The 23536-nt window shown below is 34.7% G+C and overlaps 2 long non-coding RNA genes across 3 annotated transcripts in view; both read left to right on the top strand.

The window, feature by feature from the left end:
* LOC140063635 (uncharacterized) overlaps positions 1-19978 on the top strand; it is a 45184-nt gene extending 25206 nt beyond the window's left edge. Inside the window, exons 3-4 of the long non-coding RNA XR_011847648.1 lie at positions 12738-12874; positions 18263-19978. This is a non-coding gene — a long non-coding RNA (uncharacterized lncRNA). The remainder of the gene's footprint in view (positions 1-12737; positions 12875-18262) is intronic.
* The window catches only part of LOC140063636 (uncharacterized), a 478535-nt gene that overhangs the window by 214712 nt on the left and 240287 nt on the right, over positions 1-23536 (top strand). The gene's annotated exons all lie outside the window — the stretch shown is intronic.

Raw genomic sequence — 23536 nt, 5'->3', positions numbered from 1 at the left:
GGGCCAAATGAAAAAAAATGACCGAATTGATACATACTGTACTTGGCTTAATAGTTTGTAGGCCTACTGTTTAATGGGCATTACCTTTAGATAAAATTAATGTACTGCATTGCAATAAAGAGTTCGATTTTTTTTTTTAATAATCCTAGTAGCCTATATTATATATTAGAGCTATCACGGTCTTCCAAACATTTTTTTTTTGTTTACAAAAAAATCCCGTAGGCCTACACAATGTACTGAAACTGAAAGCTGTAAATTGTAGCAAATTGTATGATTAGATGGATGTGATGTAGTAATGTACCTATATCGACATTTATGTGAGTAAGATATAGATACGCTATTGTAATGTGGCATGTATAATTCTTAGTCACGTGGCACACCTTCTACACGTGTTTAAAATGCTCGAATTCGGTTTTGTATTTCGAGTTAATCTTGTCTTCGTCACTTAAAATAATAGAATGAAAGTTTTGCTTATGTTTTCTAACGCTGAATCTTAATAACAGAGTCAAGTGGGTTATTATTTTTCATTAGTATATGTCCGATTCATTATGATTTCCTTTTGTGTCTTGATTGCAAAGCATTAGCATAGAAAGTACAGTCTGCACATCTGATCTTCCTTGAAAGGAGAGCATATTAGCTTCATGGCAAGGGTTATATTTGTGTCACATGTTTTTGTATAGAATTGCTCGGTGATTTGGATAGAACGTTAAGTTCATAATTTACCTAAAATATGTAGCTATAATGGGATCCTTTTCCCACTGTGCTCTATGAATCCCTTTGTGCAAATTTTGCAACCAAACAGTGATTTTTAATATGTACCTATTGAGCTGTTTATCTACTTATAGGTTCATACCAAGTTCATGTAACCCAAGTCTTGTCATCGTCCATTATATAGGGGATCAAACATTATGACTACTAATTTCCACAATTATTGATTACATGTTTTAATCAAAGAAATTAAAATGACATAAACTAGTATAGTAAGAACATTTCCAGACTTCGTAATATAAATTACCATCTATTCATTAAACAGGTCACAGAAAGATAAACATAACCAATACCCGATATGAGGATTTTTTAGATTTTTTCAAAATAGATTTTTATATTTTGACACAGTCTATTTTAAGCCAATGCTCATAAGAAAAGTATGTAAGGAATCTATGAATATTCAGCTTCCACGAAAATAATCGCAGTCAAAACAAAAACAATTAAATGAATATATAGGCATAGACTAATTTGTATAGTGAGGATCAGCAAAAAAGGTCTAAATGCTACTCAAACCAAACATGAATCCTAGGCTGGTTAGTGGGCAGACCAATAGAGGGCCTAGCATCTCTACCTAGCCCAGACTGAGGCTATCTGCAAGTAGGCATAGTACTCGCACATACAGAATCGTCAGCACAACCAAGGTACTGAATAGTTAAGGGAACTTTTAAGGGACCCCATAGGTCCCTTAAAAGTTAAGGGGAAAATAGACAAAGTTAAGGGTTTCCCTTAACTTTAAACCATTTGTGAATACCACTTAAGTGAAACCCTTAATATTTTCTTGATTTAAGGGAAATTCTTAGGATTTAAGGGAAATATCTCACTTAAGTGTGATTGGTGAATACGGCCACTGGAGTTTATTTTGAAGGAATAAAGTTATACCAGACTGTTTCAGCACAGTCAAAAATACATAGAGCATAACAGTTTCCTACTTTGCTTGTCTAAACAGCTAGCCTGCCTGTACAGAAAGTTCCATCTAAAATTTGCTGTTTTTGATAATACATTTAACATATTCCCCATTTTGAAATACAGTTCATCTCCAAGTCATTCATCCCCAAGTTCCCAAGTCGTTCATCCCCAAGTCGTTCATCGCCAAGTCGTTCCTAACTTAGCTAAATCGTACCCAAAAAAAGGTTTGTACCAGCTATAGGTTAAATGTTAAAATAAGGGTTTTTTTTAACATTTTGTGTATTAGAGCTAATATAAATATATTCTTTGTGAATAATTTGAGACTAAAATTATACTTTCAGTGTTGGCTGAGATATTGATATGGCCATTTTCTTGACCAATGGTAAAAATAAGGTTTCACGGTCATTTTTGGCAAATGTTGTCCATTAGATTAAATAGAAATATTTTGACACCAAATACGACCATATCCGCCCAACAATTTCTGAGATATGAAAAGTGTGCCCCAAGCAAAAATGTTTGTGCCGGTTATTTGTCAAAGGTCAAAATGTTGGGTTTATTGACAGTTTTATGATTTTTATTACATTATAATAAATATATACTTTGCGAGTAATTTGAGACCACACTTATCACTTTATGACCAATGGTTGCTGAGATATTCATATGGCCAATTTCTTGACCATTAGAGTGAATAGAAACATTGGTCTTTTGAGTAGTTTGTCACAAATATAAATATACAAAAATATAAAAATATATTCCAATACACCCAGTGGTTACCAAGTTACGCAAAGTCTTAACTTTGACCATATTGACCTTTTGGCTCCTGTACTGACCAATCATCCCAATTTTTTTTCGGCCAACAGCAAAAAATGTATTTGTATTGATATAAGCAAGCAAAAAAAAAACCTTGTTACTAGAGGGTGCAGGCAAATTATTTCTGGCTCCCCAACTAATAAGGCAGGTGCAAAAGGGAAGTATTGGTAATCTTAGGTCTTAGGTTTTGTGATCATAGGTTTTACGGGATCTTATCTTTTGTGATGGGTTTGACTTTGTCATGAAACAGCTAGCTTCATGATTTTGTTTCACGATGATTGGTCTGGTGATGGATAAATTGACTTAACTGTGAAGGGTTTGGTTTCGCAATGAACGTTTTGACTTTACGATAAATGATTTTGCGATAAATCGTTTGAATTGACGACGAACGATTTGACTTTACGATGAATGGCTTTGTTTGACGATGAATGATTTCACATGACAATGCATGGCTTGAAAATAAATGATTTCACTTGACAATGAATTGTTTGAATTGACGACAGCCGATTTTACTTCGCGATGTATGATTTAGTTTTACGTTGAATTTTTACATGTGTTGTGTTGTCCCAAACAATGATAAGCCATTATACATGAATCATTGATTTTAATTAAATTCACTTATTTAGAAATACCATTGCTTTATCATTAAAACGCAATTGATTCATAAAATGTAGGTTAAATTTAAGAATCAGAGCTTATATAGGCCTAGCTTTACCAGTTCACTCTTTATAATTATACAAAAGGACATGATTATTGCATTTCTTTCGACAGTAATTAGGATATAATTAATGTCGAAAATGTATGTATTGTACTTTCGTAATAGCAGTGATTAGTGAACTTTCGGTATATTGGATAAAGCATATAAATTGGGTTAATATGGGTCAACACCCTCTATCTTTTATTGTTTAATACTGATTATTCGTATAAGCCTGTTGAATATAACTTGCTACTTTGTAGTATTATAATTAAATAATCAAAATCCCATATTCATGCACAAAATTAATTAATAATTTAAAAACTGTTTATTAGAAATTAATAAGGTTAGTGATTTGAATGGAGGTTAGACGATCAGTTACTAGATTAATCTTAGGCTTATCGTTCACCAGCAATACTAACGTCACAAACATAATGAAGTGATCTGCCTCACAAAATAACAAAAGATACATCCTAGCAAGAACTGTCAATTCTTTATTAACACTAACACTCGTCCCTAAAATCATTTCTGCAAATGTCACTATGACGTCAAACAAAATATCAAGATTCAAGTTTAAACCGGATTACACCTACAATTATTTACACTCTAACTTTGAATACATTTATCTTTACTACTGTACTCTTTCCATTCATATCATATTGCTATCATCTTGCTTATTAAAAGAATGACATTTTGAAATGACTTTATCCATATCTGATTTCATTCATTTATTTCTCTTCATATCATAGCACCTAGCATAAATTCACTATTTTACTGAAATGGCTACAGCATATTGAAAACAATATATTTATAAACTCTGTTTAAGCTTTGACTCTTTAAGATTTTCACGCTGCTGCTCTAGCCCGCTACGTCCCATTAGGACTACTCAATCAGAAGCTAAAGCAAGCAGCAGTTATAGTATCGAAGGACGACAGTTTTGCGAAAATGGAAACTCCACTATAATTTATAGATTCCAGCTACTAGACCCAAAAAACGTCTTGGAAAAGAGTCTATTAGGACCGGACATGCTAAAATTACAAATCCCAAAGCATTTCTGGTATTTATCCCATTTGACTATAATACTGACTTTTGACTTTTTGTAATTCATTGTCAGATATTCATTGAATTATTATCAAAACAGTCCATTAAAGTTTGTGTTTGTAATAGGACACACTTGAAATATCTAGGGTGATGAAGTGACCCCCAGACTTGACCTTAGCAATAAAATTAACTAAAGTGACAGAAATTGAGTATTCACTTCTGTAACAAAAGAATAATATTTATTCACATATAAAAAGAGAAAAGAAACCCAAAAACAATTGTCTGACAGAAAATGTAAGTATTTGTTGCTTTAAATTACATTTTCCAGGTAAAATAACTATTATGTGACAATAAAATGACACATTCAAAAACAAATTTGAAATAAAAAATATTTTTCAATAAGCGAGCAACGTTTTTTGTAAGAAATATTTCTTGTTTATTATGGTTCCAGAATAGCATGCTTATAATATCAATATTAATTTCAATTTATTTAATTGCAGGTAAACAAACATATCGTATAATTAGCACCTGTATGTGAAGTATGAACTATCAAGCGGCTTTCCCAACTTAACAACTGTAATACAAAATATATACATTAGTGTGTATAGAAACAATTGGCCTAATAAAGAATACTTATTATGGCACAGTAATACTATACGAAAAAGATTCTGTGTAGGGCCTAGACCTATTTAGACATCTTTACCTAACAGGGGAACAAGAACTCTATTACAACTTTAGCTTTATGAAATATTAGAGGTTGGGAACTGTATTTTCATTTTAATTAAACATGCACGTTCAAGAGCATCGATCAATGTTTTTCTTTAGGATGTGCTGTACTTTTTCTGTCGTATTTTGGAGTTTTTCTGATTTGTCTTGTATCAACAATGCCCTAAGCTTTTCCAGACAAAAGCAATAACGCCAATAACTGATTGTAACTTTATAGGTAACGTTCAACGAACTTCATAATGTAGGTACAGTACACAGGTAATTCGTTTGACAATGCAGGATTACAAATCATATCATAGATACTTTTGACCTCTAAGCTGGAATAATTTCGATACCATGTTAGACAATTAAATTAGTGTTTTGATAAATGGAACAAGAACAAGACACTATTCACACTACTCATGTGTAATTAGTACGTGTTAAAATAATGTATTAGTGTTTGTTCATACCCTAAGTTGATAATCGGTCGTGTTTACTAGTGTCATGTTTAACTTTGGTTTCATTACCATGTTACGTTGTTATCACCTGCCTTTCTTTACAAAAAATAAAATAAATAATACAATAAAATAACACAATTATATTTTTTATTAAGAAATGATTGTTGCAAACTCATAAATCATTCAATAAAACCCAACCACTCTCTTTGGTACTAATTACAGGTCACATATCCACACATTTCATTTGTATCATTAGTCCATCGCTCCAAGTGGAATAATAATAGTTTATTTACCAACCGCAGCTGTAGTGTATTATAATAGTAACTTGAAATCGGGTCATCCGTATTCGATCCGTAAGTTGTACTGCAGCCAGGTGTGTCAATATCAAAAAGCAACTCATAAGTTCTTTAACTTTGATTGATTGTCTTGATCGATAGTGTATTTTAATCAAGGGAGGATGGAGTGAAATATCCCCGTCACGTAGGATATGCATGCTATTATACAACGTACTCGATGTCATAGTAAACTAAGACGGTAAAATATAAACAGGTGCTTATGTATTACATTACATGTAAATCAGCCGTATTATGATTCATTACAATCTTACTCACGGCAATAAATAGAACGACAATGAATAACATAATTATAATATCAAGAAATAACGAATGGAAAAAATTAATTTAAATTCACACCCTCGCGAAAAAAGGGAAGTTTAAACTTGACATACATTAATTTTAGGCGACTAAAAATGTAAATAACCATATATTTGTGCGATATTTTCAGCATTACCAACCTTAGTACTGTGTACTATTACATTTCAATAACTTCATAATGTGTAGCCGTTACAATAATATTATAGTTTCCTTTTTATATAATCTTCTGCTGTATATTTCATTAAAACTTATAAATAAATAACAAATGTTATTTTTTTTTTTTAATAATTATAGGCCTAATTATCTTTCACCATTTCTATTTGGGGTTTTTCTCTACCTTTAAACTATGTACTTGTAATGTGTCAATTTTATAATCGTAAGATTGGTCAACCTATTTGATTTTAAATGCATTTTTAAATCAAGTAATTTCAACTCAAAATGCCGACCAATTTGATACAATTTAGAGCCAAAATTGTAATACAAACACAGTACGTTCAGTTTGTCTACAAAAAAGCGACAGATGTAACCGAAAGCACATATACGTAGGAGCCTATATCTAAACGAATCAGCAGCTATGTGAAACGTCTGTTCCAAGTGCACTTAAGATGTTATAGAAAGGTTAAGTACGACGTTCCGTTTCTTCGGACGAACATAACGTGACTTTAATTTATGAAGAAAACCTCCAGTACTCATGATTTTGTGGTTCTGTCTAATTGACATTAATGGGTGGATGACTGCAGATTCTTGTTGTGGCGCTAAACTGTTGTCACGGGCAATTACGGATCAACGTTTATAGACAATCTTGCTAAGTAGGTGATATTTTAAATCTAGTAGAAGATATGTTCGACACTTGGCCTGATAGTTGGAAGATGCCAATTCAAAGAAGCTGGATAATGGAATAATTAATTGATTCAGAAAAATTCATTATAGTATCTTATGAGATAAATTTTGTAAAATCTACAACAAGATGTAATGGCACAAGAGACTTGCTTTTTGAAAATGGTTCACCGGCAATATTTGTATTGGTTTAATACGAACAAGAACACGGTTATTTATACTGTAGTATGACCCCAATATTCCTACTATAGTTTCAAGACCCTTGAGTAATTTAACTTTCCTTCAGCAATACTGCATCTACGTGAAGCCCAAATAGACACACTATACTAGACATCGATCTGTAACATCTCATACTTTGATGACAATGTTTATTTTATAATCAATACTACTGGTAAAATTGTGAAATACCTATGTATCTATAAATAGAAATCCATAATTGAGCGCTTAGAAGCCTGCTAGGTTATACTTTAACCTACCATGATGCTGCGCTTAGAAGCCTGCTAGTAGGAGGGTTATACTTTAATCTACCATCATGCTGCGCTTAGAAGCCTGCTAGTAGGAGGGTTATACTTTAATCTACCATCATGCTGCGCTTAGAAGCCTGCTAGTAGGAGGGTTATACTTTAATCTACCATCATGCTGCGCTTAGAAGCCTGCTAGTAGGAGGGTTATACTTTAACCTACCATGATGCTGCGCTTAGAAGCCTGCTAGTAGGAGGGTTATACTTTAATCTACCATCATGCTGCGCTTAGAAGCCTGCTAGTAGGAGGGTTATACTTTAACCTACCATGATGCTGCGCTTAGAAGCCTGCTAGTAGGAGGGTTATACTTTAACCTACCATGATGCTGCGCTTAGAAGCCTGCTAGTAGGAGGGTTATTCTTTAATCTACCATCTTGCTGCGCTTAGAAGCCTGCTAGTAGGAGGGTTATACTTTAACCTACCATCATGCTGCGCTTAGAAGCCTGCTAGTAGGAGGGTTATACTTTAACCTACCATGATGCTGCGCTTAGAAGCCTGCTAGTATAGGAGGGTTATACTTTAATCTACCATCATGCTGCGCTTAGAAGCCTGCTAGTAGGAGGGTTATACTTTAACCTACCATGATGCTGCGCTTAGAAGCCTGCTAGTAGGAGGGTTATACTTTAATCTACCATCATGCTGCGCTTAGAAGCCTGCTAGTAGGAGGGTTATACTTTAACATACCATCATGCTGCGCTTAGAAGCCTGCTAGTAGGAGGGTTATACTTTAACCTACCATGATGCTGCGCTTAGAAGCCTGCTAGTAGGAGGGTTATACTTTAACCTACCATGATGCTGCGCTTAGAAGCCTGCTAGTAGGAGGGTTATACTTTAATCTACCATCATGCTGCGCTTAGAAGCCTGCTAGTAGGAGGGTTATACTTTAACCTACCATGATGCTGCGCTTAGAAGCCTGCTAGTAGGAGGGTTATACTTTAACCTACCATCATGCTGCGCTTAGAAGCCTGCTAGTAGGAGGGTTATACTTTAACCTACCATGATGCTGCGCTTAGAAGCCTGCTAGTAGGAGGGTTATACTTTAACCTACCATGATGCTGCGCTTAGAAGCCTGCTAGTAGGAGGGTTATACTTTAATCTACCATCATGCTGCGCTTAGAAGCCTGCTAGTAGGAGGGTTATACTTTAACCTACCATGATGCTGCGCTTAGAAGCCTGCTAGTAGGAGGGTTATACTTTAATCTACCATCATGCTGCGCTTAGAAGCCTGCTAGTAGGAGGGTTATACTTTAACCTACCATGATGCTGCGCTTAGAAGCCTGCTAGTAGGAGGGTTATACTTTAATCTACCATCATGCTGCGCTTAGAAGCCTGCTAGTAGGAGGGTTATACTTTAATCTACCATAATTGAGCGCTTAGAAGCCTGCTAGTAGGAGGGTTATACTTTAACCTACCATGATGCTGCGCTTAGAAGCCTGCTAGTAGGAGGGTTATACTTTAATCTACCATCATGCTGCGCTTAGAAGCCTGCTAGTAGGAGGGTTATACTTTAATCTACCATCATGCTGCTTTTCTGAACTTATATTTTCTTTATTTCCGTCATTTGAAATCTCAACTTTTTTCGAAAATTTAATTATTCTTCTAATACTCATTTAGTAATTACCACCTTTAATACTCTAATCTATCCCATGTGTTTTAAAATGATTACATTAATATTTATTGTAATAAACATTATGTCATTCTGTCGAAATTTTGATCTAAATTGCTATTAATCTTTCGATTTAAATCTTGTAAATTTATTTTATATGCATTGATAATTTCCAATTTCTGAAAAATAATACTTGTATATGGAATGTGATATTTTTATATCCTAATATTATGAATAAAGTTTTTTCTAGTTTTTATGAATAGTAAATTTCATGCAAGTATGTGCCATTTAAATAATAGTAATGTTTTTAAAGATTATGTTGTCATTTTAAAATGTTACTTAAACGCTATAAAGCAATTTTATTAGGAATGTTTAATTTTAAAATTATCGAACTGAAAGGAATTTATTTCGAGTTACGTAGAAAGTAGATAACATATTCCACATTAGTCTCTATGTATTACCCGCTAATAATGAATCAGGCTTTCAAATGAAAACATTTAATTAATACAAAACAGTTATTATAACATACCTATATAGATCCTGCATATTCAATTAGTCTGCCATTTAACTCTTCTTTCTTGACTACAAGCCGAAAACTGTAATATACAGCGCACTAGACGTTTGTTGGGTCAAATCATGTTGAATCTTTTTAGGCGCCATCTTTAATAAGGCCTAAAAAAAAAAATTGTTTGTTTGCTGTCAAGTTTTTTTTTTTTTTTTTTTTTTATGTCTAGGCTAGGCCTACTACACAGTAGGTCGTTGTTAGCAGGCCTAATTAAATATTTTAATTTTTAGAAGTTAGTGTACCGTATATTTCGGTGTATAAGTCGCACCTGTGTATAATAAGACGCACCCGACCCCTAACTGAGAGTAAAATATCGGTATTTTGTATATCGTCGATGTATAAGACGGCCGCGCCCAGCCTCAACAAGAAGGGAAGTCCCCCATTCCGTCAGTTCTTTCTAACTTGTTATGAATGAGTTTCGCACCCGCAACATCGAGTGCATGACCGCACGTGTGTGTGGGCTAGCCTCGCTCGATCCTTTTATCGAGAGGCGCACGTTTTCGGTTCTAGGACACCTACCCCCTAGACAGTTACCCCCCGGATGTTTACCACCCGGACAACTACCCCCTTAGGACAACTACCCCCCGGACAACTACCCCCTTAGGACAACTACCCCCTTAGGATAACAACCCCCCGGACAACTACCCCCCGGATGTTTACCACCCGGACAACTACCCCCTTAGGATAACTACCCCCCGGGTAACTACCCCCCGGTCAACTACCCCCCGGTCAACTACCCCCCCCCCCCCCCCATCCAAAAGTAGACAAATATATAGGACCGGTTTCTGTAAAAATGAAATCATCTGTTTTTAACGGGTGTTTCGAAACTAGAGACCCGAGACCAGAGACCTGACACGAGACCCAATACGAAAAGGGAGACCTATATTTGGGTCTCCCTTTTCGTATATTAGGGTCTCCCTTTTCGTATAGTGTGGTCTCTCTTTTCGTATAGTGGGGTCTCTCTTTTCTTATAGTGGGTCTCCCTTTTCTTATAGTGGGTCTCCCTTTTCGTATATTTGGGTCTCCCATTTTGTATATTTGGGTCTCCCTTTCGTATAATTGGGTCTCCCTTTTCGTATATTTAGGTCTCCCTTTTCGTATATTAGGGTCTCCCTTTTCGTATAGTGGGATCTCCCTTTTCGTATAGTGGGGTCTCCCTTTTCGTACGTGGGTCTCCCTTTTCGTATATTTAGGTCTCCCTTTTCGTATTGGGTCTCGGGTCTCTGGTCTCTGGTCTCGGGTCTCTAGTTTCGAAACACCCGTTTTTAACCGATTATTCTGTTTAACAGCACGCTAGACCCTAGATGTGCTAGATTTAAAGTACCGTATTTATTGAAAAAACGGCCTGGGCTGTTTATTGTTTAGGTGGTTTTTAGGTGGACATTTATTGGAAGAAAGTAGTTTATTCAATGGGAGGGGGTATAATCTAATGGAAATAGACGCCGATTATTCCATATGATGTTTCATGGGAGTGACATGGTCACCGTTTATTTGAGGGGAATTTATTTAAAGATTGACGTTTATTCGGTGAGTGAACATTGAGGTCAAATATCAAAAGTGATATTATTCTTCAAGTGTACAAAAATGACGAATTTGAGACAAAAATTAATTCTTTTAAGACCAGTGGTTATCGAAGCATTGTCCTGACGCAAAAATTATTATTATTATTAGCGAACCCAGTCTTTACAGTAAATACAGGGAGTACTATATAATACGTTCGACTATCCTATGATCATGTGTGACAATCTTCAGTTTATACCAGGCTATATTTATGTTCAATCTTTTACTTTTGTTTACAATAATGAATAGTAATTCGTCAAAGTAACGAATTAAAATATAGTTATTAATTCCTATTATACACTGTTGCAGAGTCAGGTTGTTGAATGGTCTGGGTGGTTAGGGTGTTCTAAAGGGATAGTTTTCTGGGTGGTAATTGTCCGGGGGGTAATTGTCCGGGTGGTAATTGTCCGGGGGGTAATTGTTCCTAGGGGTAATTGTCCGGGGGTAGTTGTCCAGGGGGTAGTTGTCCTAAGGGGGTTGTTGTCCTAAGGGGGTAGTTGTCCGGGGGGTATTTGTCCGGGGGGTAGTTGTCCTAAAGGGGTAGTTGTCCTAAGGGGGTAGTGGTCCAGGTGGTGGTTGTCCGGGGGGTAGTTGTCCGGGGGGTAAATGTCCAGGGGGTGAATAACCGGATACGAACTGGAGAATATACTAGTCGAATACAGCTGTGTACACAATGTGGTTGCCAAGAAGGGCTCGCTCGCGCTGGGGGTAGGACGGTCGTGCGTATAACTATAATACTATTCCAATCGTAAACGTTTTCAAATGAAATTGTATCGGAGCGCCTAAAACAGCTCCATAATGAACAAATCTTTTCATCATATTTAGTACAAAATCACGCTAAAATGCCTTGAAAACTAGCAGGTTGCTGTTACGCTAGTACACTGTAGCTAGGCTAGGCCTACTCTTTAGACTTTAGTAATACTAATAGGCCTAGGCCTAGGCCTTACCTTAAAAAGCCCAGGCCTAGCCAACGAGGTGGCGATATCTGTGTGTTGAGGCATTTATGTTCGGTGTATAAGACGCACCCTTAATTTAGAGGTTAAATTTGCGTGTCAAAAGTGCGATTATACACCGAAATATACGCGACGTTATTATTTTTATTGTTTCCTCGCACACTCGATTTTAAAAAAAATCATAAAAAAAACTTTTTTTAAAAAAGCGCCCTCAACGTAAAAAAAACTTTTTCTTATTTCCGCCCCAAATTTTTGGCGAAATTAGGGGCGGCGGATGACAGCAAACAAACTATTTTTTTTTTTTTTGGCCTAATAACAAATAATCAGAGAGTCGCTTAAACTATAGCATTTAAAATTTGATTCAAGATGGAACTTTTCTTATACATTAGGCCTATTTTTTTTTTATTTGATTCTTTATATTATAGATATTTATTATTAGGTCTAGTTAGAAAATGAAGTATGCTAATAATAAATATTACTATGACGAAATTATAGAAATTCTGAACCAAAAGGCCATAATGTATAAATAGGTGGCAGGTTTTCAATCTGCGCATAGTATTTTTTTAGCAAAATTAGCGTGTGCAAAATGAATCCACAGAAAGGTCTAACAAACGTACGATATATTTTTGTATAAACTATTTATCTTTTTATTTGAATAGGAAACCTCAAGAACAAAGGATTACCTTGATGATGGCCAGGGAGTTGCCAAACGAACGTCGGGTTCTCATGATAATACCTTACAGAAAATTAGAATGTCCCAATGGTGTAGGAAAATGCAAATAAGTTGTTAATGATCGTAAGTATTCTGATCATCATAATGTGTACAATAGTAAGTAATATTCTCACGTCTACGATGACCATAAAACAACAATTACTTAAATGCGCGCATTCATACTAACCATAACAATGATGGTCTGCTACCACATATACACCATCCACCCAATGAACAAGGCAATATACATATGGCTGCAGTGGCGTGCTCAAATTTGAGTTAGTGTTTACCGACCGACCGACCGACCAACCCACTGACCGACCGACCAACCGACCGACATGTGAGCTGTAGAGTTTTGGAACGTGTACCTTACAGTTTTATTCAAAAGGACGGAAGCATTAGTAAACTGTATGACGCGGAAGCTTAGTTTACTGAGGCTGTAAAAATGGTAATTTGTAAACTCGGACTTGGCATGCGCAAACCCCAAAGCATGTCTGGGAGAACAGAGTCTATCTGTTTCTATCAAACTGAAACCATTCTTAAAACTCTATCTGTTGACAACTTAGCACTCAACGCTAGAATTGGCTCTGATTATAACTCTGGGTGCAATGTGATTGGATATCATGGGGTTGGTAGAATGAATGAGAACGGGCAACGTCTTCTTGAACTTTGTGCAGACCGCAGCCTTTGCGTTGCCAACACCTACTTTAAAGGTCCTGTTTGTACCAAAACAACCTGGATGCATCCTCGTTCTCGTCGCTGGCATCCATTGTCATTATTGTGAGACGTCGTCAGCTATGTGACATAATCCATTGCCATAGCTTAAGAAAGATATATCACACTGCCAAACCAAAGCATGTTCCTACAATTGATGTTGCTTCTACAAAAATAGGCAGCCAGATCGGTTAATTGAAAATGCTGAAACATTACTACCAGCAAGAGATAAGATTCTAACGAAAACACTCGTTCTGCAAAAGCTGATTACAAGTCAGCAAAGAGCATGGTTCTTCAGCGCCTTACAAAAAATGCTTTACATCGCTACTGGACTAATCTCCGTGAATGAATCAAAATGTGCTCGGATACAACTGGTCTTATTCCAAAGAAAAGCGCACCACTTCTTTCAAGTGATGGTTTTATGCTCACCGAACCTGCAGTTCAAGTTAAAAGATGGATGGATCACTTTTGCTCTATTTACGTTACAGACACAGGCATAAACCCCAGAGCAGGAAAATCAGCAGCTAACAACCATACATGACCTTGACAGAAATATCACCAAAGATGAGGTAGAACTAGCCATTTATGGATTGAAGAACATCAAATCTCCTGGGCCTGACGGCATTCCACCAGAGGTGTTTAAAATAGGTGGGAATGTCCTGACAACTGAGCTTATTGAAGTATTTAAAACGTGTTGGCATTCAAGGTGTATTTCGCAGGACCTAAAGCACTCCAACATCATTACACTCTACAAAAATAAGGGCAGCCGTCACGATTGCAATACTTATAGAGGCATCTCCTTGCTTAACATGGCTGGTAAGAAAAGAAATAGGTTTTTTAAAAACTACTCGTATCAAAAAACCTGTACATTAAATTTATGTTTTAAAATTACAAATCACAAATTATAACTCTTGCCTCTTGTTCAAAAGTGAAGTTTTAAAAGTAGTTCTCGAGAAAATACAATTTCAGTTTAATTGTTACTTTAAGACACCTCGTCACCTTTTAAAAATTGTCCTATCTGTCTGAAAATAATACTAAAAAGTGGTCCAGAATTGGGACCGTGGTCCGAAACTCCATAACTTGACCACATAACTATCTGTATTTTCATTTTGGTAAAGATCTTGTAATATTTGTTTGATTAATTCTGCTAACAACCAAACAGACAAATGAAAGCACTCAGAAACTGACTGAAGTACTTGGCAAAATATATCCACTGATTATGAGCATGTTGACAGATACATTTTTGGCTTTAGGTATTAGCTTTACCTACATGGTTCAAATCCTACTGGATTTATAATTTGTTTAAATAACTTTTAATACAAACATATTTGTCAGGTTTAAAAAAAAGTGACTTTTCGGATTTACGGGAAAAGCAAAATGAAAATATTATGGGCTCAATCAGAGAAGAAGGAAATAACAATATCCTAATTAATATAACTGATATGGAACAAACCCTAAAAAAGGTCAAGTCAAAGAAAGCCACAGGGCCAGATCAAATCTGAGGGAAAGTTCTGAAGACCTGTTATTTTCAATTAAAGTATATTTTTCATTACCTATTTGAGTGGTCGGTTGATGTATGTCATGTACCAACACTTTGGAAGTCTGCTATTATCACACCGATTCCAAAAAATGATAAATGTACTGTTTGCAATGACTATAGGCCAGTGGCATTAACAGCCATCCCCATGAAATGCTTTGAGAAAATTATTTAAAATATATTAAATAATGAAACAAAGGGTATGATTGATAGCAACCAATTTGCTTATAGGGAAAAAAGGGGCGTAGTTGACGCAGTTATGACGCTCACGCAAAAGGTGTATGGTCATCTTGAATATCCAAATAACTATGCTAGAATATTATTTTTAGATTTTTCTGCAGCATTCAATACAATTCAGCCTCATTTACTTACAGATAAATTATTAAAGTTAGGAATAAATCCACGATTAAATCTCTGGATTTCTGATTTCTTAAATGAAAGAACACAGATTGTTAAGTTTAGGGGTAGCGTATCTAAGCAGTTAACTTGTAATACAGGTGCACCACAGGGATGCGTTCTCTCACCCTTACTTTTTTCATTATATTCTGATTTTAATATTGATATTGACCCAAGTAAATCATTTAATGTTAAGTTTGCAGATGATACTTGCCTAGTTGGTTTAATTTCAAATAATAATACATCCCTGTTTAATGAATATGTTGAACATTTTGTAGTCTGGTGTAAACAAAATTTTCTTGAACTAAATGCCAAAAAAACTAAAGAGGTTATTAGAGGAAAAATAAAACTAATCATGTGAATATTGAAATCGATAATGAAATTGTTGAAATAGTAGAAAGTCATAAGTACTTGGGATTAATAATTGATAATAAACTAAATTGGGAGAGCAACACTAAAGAACTCCGTACCAAGGCTAATAAGAGAATGTACTTTATATACAAAATGAAACGGTTTAATGTTAGTTCTCATCTCATTCATATGTTTTATTCCTCTGTTGTTCAATCAATCATTTCTTATTGTTTGGTTGTCTCATATCAATGTAAATAGTAAAAGTCAAATTCAGAGATTAGTAAACAAGGCCAGCAGAGTTATCGGTGTAGAAGTGAAATCTTTAGATGAAATGTTTAATACATTCATACTTAAGAAATTTGACACAATTATGCAAGACCCATCACACCCATTACATTCAGACATCATTATAAGTAGATCAGGAAGTGTTAGACTGACACAGGAAAAAATATCCACAAACCGTTTCAGATTTTCACCAATGTACATAGCATGCAATTTATTTAACAAAAACTTTTCAAGATAGTCACTTGTATCATTTGTATTTATTTATATAGTTATCACATCGTATTATTTATTCTACTCAGGTACAAAACATATCTCGAAATTTTTAACAATTTTGACAATAAAGTTATCTTGTATCTTGTATCTATTTCGGGATTGCAACAATGTCCTTTCTGAAATCAAGAAGCTGTGCCGAATTGCGGCGTCACTGCCTTAACTCATGGAGTAAGCTTAACAGCAGTCAACTAATAGTTTGGTAAATGTCAAAAATTGCTGGTACTTAAAAAAACTAGTAGTAGTTTTATTTAATTAACAATAGAACAACAATGCGAAATACAAGCGGGTGAATTTGAAAAGAAATATGTTTTTTAAAACTACTCGTATAAAAAAAAACCTGTACCTCAAAATCGTGTCCTATCTTTTAACACTAGTCGGTCTGAAAATAATATAAGTTTTGTTATTTGTGAAGTTATTAATCAACCAATTTTCTTGAATTTCAATAGGCATGGTCTCAAAGTATATCCTACCTATACCGAAAAATAATAATAACTTGAAAATTGTAGGCGCTATCGTGCTAACAGACAAACATAGGCCTACATACAAACAAAGCAACTACTATACAATACATAGTCAGACACACGATCGATTACGTATACCTCCTTGGTATTATTACATAATAAAACTAACTAATGCAATGAAAACTCTATTTAACTTGGAATTTCAGTGCCAATCATAAGTGGAGCTAATCAATAACAACATAATCAATAACAACTCGTAATTTTTTTTGTATTTGACATTCGGGTTAACGTCGTCATTAGGGCATATAGTACGATGATGTCTGTTTGAAAACTTATTTTTATGTCTTCTCTCTTTTTGCAATGCCAGTAAAAATGTAGGTTTTTCTGAATTATCTATTCGAAATGATTACAAATTTACAAATACTACCAACCCCCAAAACTTCACTGGACTTTACGTTAAATCACTACTTGCTGTTAATACAGTATTATTGGTAATTAAATAGAAACAATGTGATTAGGCGGTAGAGTATTTAAGGCTTCTTTGTTTACGAGTCATGTGTGGATGCGTATCTTAACCGATTATAACGCGCATAAAAAAATGACGTCATTGCATCTACAATAACACTTACTAATAAACTCGTGATCGAACCGTCACAATATAAATTGGGAGTGTAATGACATCTGAGGTATTGTATGTCTTAAAATCTAGAATTACGTCTAATCCATATAAGTCTTAAATGAGTGCCATCTATAAGAACAATAACAACATAAATACATATTAGGCGCACTTGAAATCAATATATGTATCAAACCAGGGGCGTTATTAAGAGTCGTGTGTTATTAGAAATCGTTTAAAAGCAGACCAACCGTAAATTAATGGTACTTATTCTCCTAAAGTTAAAGTGTGCATATGCAAGAAGTGAAGTATACTCAATCTCATTAGAGTATACATTTTCTAAATTATTTTCTATAAAGGAATTTCGCAATTCAGTATTTCGGATCGGTTCGATAGTTTGACACTTGCACGAAGCGAGTAAAATGACAGAGAGGTACGGTAAATGCGCCGTTTACCTACCTAAAGAGCAAACAATATCGGCTTGGGTTCGGACTATAAACTGTAGATCCAGTGTACACAGATTGCTCCTGTGTACTTTAAAGAATCCAGTTCATCATTCGAGACGAGTAGGGGTTACTCCAGTGAACAGGTTCAACATCACAAAATAACCGCTGTATCTGGACATTGATTAATTTATTTTTGGTAATTCTTGGTCATGTGTGCCTAAAGACATACCTGCAACTGAAAACTTAAAAATAAATAAATTGTTTTCTTTACTTACATAATTTCTAAATAGTAATTTTAACCTGATTATGGGGTTTATAGGCCTACTGTGAGCAGTCATGGTAAAAATGACCACTAACCAAATCAAATAACAAAAACATTTTATTTGTTTACAGGTTCAGATACAATTTTACCAACGAGAGTGCCTGTTTTCCAATCTACCTTATTCTCAGAAGAAATATATTATTATAACGACAGGATGAAGCTATTCCTGAATACGTATGCTTATACTGTAACCAGATATTTTGAGCAGGACTCACATTTTAAAAGCCTTCCTGACAATGAGAGATATACCAGTTTAGATTCTATAAAAATGCTTCAATTCATACTTTATTTCAGAAGATCATTCACTCATACAATCTCAATATCAGACAATATTTTCAATAATAAATAAAAAAAACATTTAATTATCTATTTTAGAAAATAGTTTGGAAATTAGGTAAACACTTTTATTTTACTGTAACTATCAAATGAACTTTCAAACGTTGAATTTGTTAAAATAACTGAAGGGAAAAAGAAATGTATTTCACATTCAAACTACATTGTATGCAGAACTGTTGAAATATAATAAGAAAATCACTGATACGACTTTTGGATAACTCTGCTGCAGAGTCTGGAACAACAACAATCTCAATGTGAATCTTAAAATGAAGATCTACTGTTGTATTGCAGTGAAACGTGGACAACTCACCGGAAAATCAAACACAAACTTAATGCATTCCACTTTCGCTTCCTTCGCTCTGTTCTTCATATAACATGGGACCAAAACATACCAAATACTAAAATTGGAAATTGCACACTCTGCTAATACCGCACCGTCTCCGCTGCACAGGGCATGTTTGTAGGCAACAGGATGACCGTCATCCCAACACATTCTAAATGGAGTGGTAATCGCCCACGCGGACGAACAAAATTACGCTACAAAGATATTTTGAAATTGGATTCTTTCCAGATTCTAATCGCTTCCTGTGAAAATCTCACAACTGATCGCTGTACCTGGAGAAATTGTCTGGACAATGGAAAAACATATTCAAACATGGCGTACAGAAACTTTTGCAGTATAAGAAGAGAAAAAGACATACGAATGCTCCACAGATACACCTTCCTCATAGTGAGGCAAATGTTAAAAACATTCATCGAATTACTTACTTACTACTAATATTTTTTCTTTTATTACTAAAATATATTCATTTCTTAACATGTTTCTTGGCGTATTCTTTCTTAAAACATTCATTTCTTAACATAGGTCTAATCATATCAAGCCAATGATGATACACTTTCTAGACGTATTATTATGTTATGAAGTATGGAACACCAATCTACAAAATCAGACCAATAGTATTAAGCCTTTCTTTATCATTAGTCACTTGACATGAACTATTAAAACATATTGTTTACATTATATTGACATTTATTGCCAAAAGAAACTTTAAATTAAATAGTTTTTGTTAAAATAATATTTTCACAGAAGAATGTGACAATTATGTAACAAATAAAAAAAAAATTTGTCGCAAGCCGGTAAGTATACTTTATGCGCAATAGCCATGGACCGTACATGTAATTTAGGCAAACGCTCGATTAAATATGTGTTTTAAACAGACAAACAAGATGAAATCATAAGGAAATGTTACAATAATACAGTAATATAAATAAATTGGTAAATCAACTGTTCACAAGAATACAATGTTTGTTAACGTAATTACGCTACAATACAATAAGGGTATGCTACGTAATTTCATTTTCAGGAAGCATATAACGACCTTAAAAAGCCCACAATGTGCATTTCTTATATTATATATATATATATTCGTGTTTAAATTATTTATTTAATAGGATAGTTTTTTTTTCTTTCTGTGAAAAACTACTAATAAATTGATCAGTTTAATAATAAAGTCTCAAGTTTTAATTATTTTCCTATGATGCCTTTAGCGTCATGTTAAGGTACTATTTGCATACGTGGAGTTCGGTTTGGCAACTTTTGTCAATTTTGTTGACGACATCATGGATTTCTATATCACAGTCATGCGTATTTGAACCATTTTTACGTGTCTGATTATCGGCCAAAAAAACCCGTAAAGGACCCTACACACATGATCAATAATCATCAAGATATTATTATTATTGTTTTTAATAATCCTGACGTCATTTGATTGAACGAGCAGAATAACTGGTTATATTATAGTTTTGTAATGAAAACGTTCTTATTATATTTATCTACAGTCGATCGTTATCGTCCACGTATAAATGGCCTTTAAACTAACTAATTGAAATAGGCCTACAATTTTAAATACACGTACAAAAACAAAACATATATTATGTTCTTTTTACACCCCGAGTCTAGGACTCTTTAATCTTCTCTTCCATCTGGACACTATTGAGCCAGCTTTCAAGTCCTACTAGTTCTTTACGCGACGTTTGACGGCTCTGAAACATGGCATGCATATACTAGGTTAATATGTGATATGAACATTTTCGCACTTCAACCGGATGCAGAATTATGACGTCATAAACATGGTACCAATCGAAAAAAATGCGACTTACAAAGTACTACTCCTCCCTTATTCGTTGGAGCTGTGATTTGGCATGGATATACTACAGGGACATGTCCTCAAAGCTATAGAGCCGGAATTTTTTATTTCAAACCGGATGCAGCCATATGACGTCTCGAAGATGGTACCTTGGTGCCAAACGATTTTCGTCGTAATATAGCCGTGTTTGGTGTCATTTTAAAGGTCTTGACTTGGTGAATAAGAATATATACAGTAAAACATATTTATGATATTGTGAGGTCACTTCTGCTCCCGGAAATAGCAAAAACAAATGTAGATGTGACTTGATCCATTTCGCTCCAAACTGACTTTATAGTTTCATTTTTTTTGTCTTTTTACTATCAATTATCATATGACAACCATAAGTGAATCAGAACCTTGTCTGTGACTGCAGCATACACTTACAAATCATAGAATACAATCAAAGTTAGCGCACATAATAGACGACTTCTGCGGCAGCCGATCACATAACCTACTGGTCACACTGAATAGGACAATAGGCAATTTCAGCTCCCAAGATAGGACAAGAAGTGTTATGTGACGTAACTTTTCGGAATAGTCGTATTTGGTAGCGAGGTTATTGATGTGTATGTGACGTTACATCCCGTCTTATGACGCCATTACAGCTTCTTTTGCTGTACCCCGAGTATCGCACATTCGTGCTTGTTTAAGGAAACTAACACACATATGCAAATAAGACATTTCACATCAGAAAATGCAACAATGTTGAACCAAACACGCCTTTTCCTCAATTAAAAGCGTTTGTGAACCTTCGATAGCATTGAAGAAGTACAACGTACAGTTTTAATGGGAATAATATAGACTAGATTTTGAAATGTAAACGCTCCAGATTAAAATGTATTAGGAACATATAATCTGGACAGGAATATACGGCGACAAGATTGATATATAGTCGAGAATAAGCTAATCTTATTACAGTACCTTCTATTATAATGAATGTCTATAACAACAAAATACACCTGAAACAAAATTAAAATGTACCAGTAGTTCGTTTTCGCCGACTGAATTTTAGATTTGTTTACAATTTTGTTTAGGTTTTAATATAGTTATAATTATATTGTTGATTCTCTCGCATAATTAGGCCCCTACACAATTATTTTAGAGAACCTGTTTTTCAATTATTATACTGACAATCATAACTATTTGAAAAGTATGCTTTTTTATAACAAAGATTTATATTTAGTGATAATAATAGTGATAGCAAGTTTCCGTTTTAGGTCGGTAGACGAAGATACTTCCACGATCCAAAGCAGTTACTAAGTATCTGTTAAGTTGCCGTCTCCTGTATCTACAACGTCAAAGTTGCAGCAAGGTTGTCGAGGCGTGAAATGTGCAAAAAGTCATATAGTCCTAGTTGTGCAAACAACCACATCTTTGCAAACATGGCATCCTCAAATGTGCAAATCTATATAAATTCATAATAAATAATAAATATAAAAACGATCAGTTTTGATTATAAATGTGCAAAATAAATTTTACAAATTTCTAACCAAAATCATTTATAACCTAATTCTAAATATCCGGGAGATAATATGTTTTTACGGTGTGATGTTTGCACATTAGGGAATTACGAATGTTTACAGATTTGCGGATGCCATGTTTGCACTAATGTTTGTTTGCACATTTAAGGGTAACATGTTTGGACAGTAGTCGTTGTTGTTTGCACAAATATGACTTTTTGCACATTCCACGGCTCAAAGGGCCTACCGTTAAAATACCGGAACCGTAAGTCTCGGTAAGTTTACGTGTATCGAGGGAAATTCAGATAACTTTACCTTGATTTACCTTGACCTTTAGACTATAAACCTGTTAAGGTTTGTGAGTCCCTCTTTGAAAATCTGGTTATGGCTCAAACCCAAGGTTGTGGGTTTTTCAGTGTGTTTCAAGATTGGTTTTAAACGTTCTCAGTGAGTTACTCTCCACGAGTGTCGTACACATATCAATGTGTCACCCATAATGTTTGTGTATACCTATTTAATACTGTATTACAACAGCATGGGAAATGGGTTTAGAAGTAAGTTTCCTTAGTGTCCAATCACCAGTGAGCAAAAATGAACTCACATGACAACGGATAACCGCATTCGTACGCTCGATGTGAAAACCACTCAACGCTCGAGATATTTTTCACATGGCGCCGCCAAACCGAATTCGGTCGAGATGTGAAAACAGCTTTAATGTCTGGATAAGTTGGTCGGTTACCGATCACAGAGTTCTCTGCGTTCAAATCCTGTCAGATTTCAGGATGTCTCACGACACGTTTTTTGTGAAGAACGGAACTCTTGAGAATGACAATGATTAGCAATAATATATTGGCAATATGCCTAAATAGATTCTAAATGAATGATTAAAGAATAACATTCTCTCCCTGAAACAATATTTATGTAACATTTCATTGTGGCCGTAAATACCTGATTCCATTGTGATTTCAGTAAGTGTAAACATCAATGTGATCGTCTCCCAATAGAGAAAAAAATAAAGTTCCAAACAGAACATTACGTGTTCTGTTAATGTATTGCCCGTTTAAAAGCCATTAGAGCACAGCAGATTATTATCAAAGGGGTGTTTTTTGTGTGTGTTTTTTATCCTTCATCAAAACAACATTTATTCAACATCAACAGATAGTTGATAGTTTATGGTCAAGACACACAGAAGCCACAGTGGCTTGTCTTTGTAGTCCCTGAGCATAAAACATAAAACATAGACGGACGCATTACAATTACAAAAAATGACAAATATATATATATATATATATATATATATATATATATATATATATATATATATATATATATATATATATATATATATATATATATATAT

The sequence above is a fragment of the Antedon mediterranea genome, chromosome 1 (genome assembly GCF_964355755.1).
Source record: "Antedon mediterranea chromosome 1, ecAntMedi1.1, whole genome shotgun sequence".
NCBI lineage: Eukaryota > Metazoa > Echinodermata > Crinoidea > Comatulida > Antedonidae > Antedon > Antedon mediterranea.
Note: the sequence above shows the minus strand (reverse complement) of the source record. Positions and strands in the feature narration are given on the sequence as shown.